This window comes from Echinops telfairi, unplaced genomic scaffold, assembly GCF_000313985.2.
Source record: "Echinops telfairi isolate 266 unplaced genomic scaffold, ASM31398v2 ScPeMD7_5;HRSCAF=22, whole genome shotgun sequence".
NCBI classification, from domain to species: Eukaryota; Metazoa; Chordata; class Mammalia; order Afrosoricida; family Tenrecidae; genus Echinops; species Echinops telfairi.
Window position 1 is genome coordinate 1,650,472 of NW_022103901.1, and position 4,014 is coordinate 1,654,485.

Consider the following 4,014-nt stretch of genomic DNA (forward strand, 5'->3'; position numbering starts at 1 on the left):
GGAGTGGCTGGTGGGTTCTAACCACTGACCTTTATGTTAGCAGTTGCTTAATCACAGAGCCACCAGGCTTCCTGGGCTGTCTCACAGCCATCACCTGCTTGGCAGCTGCAAGGAGACCTCGTAGTGCCGTAGGTATATGCTGGGCTGCTGACAAGACCAGCAGTCGGACCGGGCCAGCTGCTCCATGGGAGAAAGAGCAGGCTTTCTGTTCCCATGAAAACCTACAGTCTCAGATCCCCACAGGGGTGGTTCTACTCTGTCCTATGGGGCCCCTATGGGCTGAAATCAACTCAAGGGCAGTGGCTTTAGCTTCTTGGTTACATGCCAGACAGAGAGCCCTGTTGGCACTGTGGCCTAGACACTGGTCTGCTTACCATAAGGTCAGCAGTTCAAACACATCGGCCCTCTCTGAGGGAGAAAGATGAGGCTGTCTGCTCCTATAAAGATTGACAGCTTTGGAAACCCACTGGAGAAATTCTCTTCTGTCTGAGAGGACCCTGTGAATTGGCATAGGCTCAATGGTAGTGGGTTTGTTGATGGATTTGCTAGGCCAAGAACCCATCTGAAAGGTTGGGGGTTCAAATCCATCTAGTCGCATGGAAGAAACACCCGGGAAGATGGACTAAAACCAAAGAGCCCAGACTCACTACTATTGAGTTGATGACGAATCATAGCAACCAACGTTGTCACACGGGGTCACTGTGAGGCGGAACCACTTCACTGGGACACACTGGGCAGCTACAGCAGACAGGACGCCACCCTCTCTGTGAGCACCGTCTCATTGAACCTCTCAGTGACCCTCCAAGGCCGATCCCACTCAACCCTATGACTCGGCGGTCCTCAACCTTCCTCATGCTGCGACCCTTACCTACAGGTCCTCATGTGGTGCTGACCCCCAACCATAACATTATTTCCACTTCATTACTTCATCACTGTCATTTTGCCACTGCGATGAATCGGGCGACCCCTGTGAAAGGGTCGTTTGACCCCCAAAGGGGTATGACCCCCAGGTTGACAACCACTGCTCTATGTGAATGATTTCTTCACACCCTCGCAATCCCCCTGCCAGGAATGGATGACTGAGAGCCAGTGGCCTTGGCCTCACTGCTCTGTGGGGCCCCCCATGGTCGTGCTCTCTCAGAAACAGATCACCAGGCCTTCTCCCGAGGCGCCTCGGACTGGATTCCAGCCCTCACCACCTGCAACACCGCCGCTGTGGTGGTGAGGTGCTGTGTAGTTGGTTCCGACTCCCCGCGACCCGCTGTTCAGCACCGGCCCCACAGTGGTTAGTCTGAGCCCATTGCTGCATCCCTGGTGCCGACCCATCTTCTCAAGGGGCTTCCTCTTCACTGGCCCCTGCTCTGCCCAGACTCACACACACACACACACACACACACACACACGATGGCTCTTGCTTTCTAGAAGAGACTGAAGCCCAGGGAGGCTCAGCCGCCTGCCTCCCTGCTGTCTAATCTCTCCAGCTCTCACAGAACTCAAGGGGCCCCAGGCTGACGCAGCCTGTAAAGGGCACCACCAAACTCAAACCCACTGTGGACGCCAGCTCGTAGTGACCCTGGGGGACGGGTGGGACTGCCCTGTGAGGTTCCCACACTGTAGCTCTTTACGGGCGCAGAGAGCCTCGTCTTCCTCCCACGGGGCTGCTGGTGGTTTCAAACCGCTGACCTGTAGTTAGCAGCCCAACGTGTAACTACTATGCCACCAGGGGCCAACAGCATGATGAAAGTGTTTGAAATATTGTGAGAAGGACCATCCTGGGACACAGAGGTGTTTTGTAAATTCTCACATACACCCCAAAGCGGAGCAACTAATTAGGAAGACCTTGATGGGGTGCTGGCCAGGGATACTGCAAGCACCCGGTGTGGCAGTCACATAATCTCACCCTAACGTGATGAATAGAGTGCAGGGGTGGGGTTGAGCCTGCCAAGCAGGGCTCAGCCCAATGATGCCTCCTTGTGGGCGTGGCCTTCTCAGGAGGATTCTGGGAACCTCCTCTCTCTCTCTGCTTCACCTTCTGGTGGAGGAGACACACTCAGGAGCCGGAGGTGTGATTTAAAAATGCCTCCCCCGCCACCAGATCCACCTGACTTTCCACCCACGGGCTGTGATCTTCCTGCATTCGGCATCACTGCATGTGCTGTGTGGGTCTGAGAGGGATTTATGGACCAGTGCTGGACAGATGGGTTAATGTCAGCCTCATGGACTTGATCTGCACCGGGCTGGGGTGTTTTCTCGATATGCAACTGCTCTGTGATACAAAGCACTCTCTTACGCACATATGAGTGTCTCTGGGTTTGTTTCTGCAGTCTGTCCGGCCTCACGCATGTGGACAGCCAGCAGCAGGAACACCTCTGTCCTGGAGGAAGCGGCCAATGCGCTCCTTAGAAGTGAGGAGGACGAGACTCAGACTCATGTACTTTGGACGTGTCCTTAGGAGGGACCAGTCCGTGGGGATGGACATCATGCTGGGTAGAGTGGAGGGTCAGTGAGACCGAGGAAGGTCCTGGATGAGCAGCATGGACACGATTGGCTGCAACCAGGGGCTCGGACCTAGGACCGATGGAGAGGGCGGGGCGGGACTGGGCAGTGTCTCCGTCTGTGGTAAATCGGACTGCTGTGACTGCACAGCATCGAAGAACACAACAGCACAACACCCCACGAAATCCATCGAAGAACACAACGCCACAACACCCCACGAAATCCATCGAAGAACACAACGCCACAATACTCCAAGAGCCCGAATCAAAGAAGCCACAAGGCTGCTTGCTGGCTTCACATCCCAAGAGGATGGGTCCTTTGGAGGTCAGCTGTGGTAGAGGTACCTCCCCCCACCCCCGTGGAACTGTTGCCACCCAGTGAAAGTTCTGGAACCAGAAGGTGGCTAGCAGCCAGCTCTATAAACTGTCCCCGATGAACTGATTTGCCTAAATGATTGGAGTGAGCCATTTGATATGGAGGGTTTAATTATCCCAGTGAAACCTCCACTTAATGGAAAGGACTTCTGGCAAAAAAGGGGGAAAGAGATTACTTAAGAACATGATGGAGTCGCTGGGGATGAGGACGGACGGTGGAGGCAGAGGCTGGCTTGGCCCCCTGCCATCCCAACGGTTATAAGCCTGGCATTAAAGCTCTCCAGCAAAGCGGCCAAGCCAACTCCCATGGCCCCGAGCCCCAGCCCCCTTCAACACACGTGTTGTCCTACGTGTTGCGTTATTAAGCTTCCCAGAGACCTGTTCCCCACACACAGAGAGCTCCAGGACACCCTGTGTTGGGCAAGCCGATGGGCGCCATTTTCCCAGCAGCCTTTGCTCACTTCCTGTCTCTGGGTGTGGGGTGAGTGTGTGCGTGGGACTCCCAACTTGTCCGTCATGCTGTTTGCATGCTTCACTGGCTCTGGCCCGGGGTCACCTTGGGCAGCGGCTCCCTTCCATCGCATCGATGCCACTGCAACGGACCCGCAGCACAGGGTAGGACGGCCCCTGTGGGTCTCCAGACCGTCACCCTATGGGAGCCCCGTCTTTCTTTCTCCTGAGAGCAGCAGGTGGTCTGAAACTGCCGAGCTGAAGGTTAGTAACCCGACACTGAGCACGATGCCACCAGGGCTCTTCAACTTTCCCAAGCACTGAAACACCCCACAAGCCGTGGGCGCACTGTATCTCGGCACTGGCGGTCTTGTGGTGGCCTGGAGCTGCGCCCTCACTGGCTCTGAGGTCAGCCTGTGCTTAAGGGGCCGGGGCACCGATAGAAGCATCTAGAAAATGCTTACCCTCCCTCTCGAGATTCTTCCCTGGTATCACAGTGGGCTTCTTAACCTCTGCTCACTGGACCAGTGTTTGGGACAATAGTATTTCCCGTCAACGACCATGACTATGGACCTCTGAGGGGTTACAGGGATATGTATTTCAGAAGTTGGGATCATGGTTTTAAACTCACAGGAGAGGAGAGACCTTTGCCAACCAAGGAGGAGGTCAACAAGTCAAGGAGGAGGTCAACAAG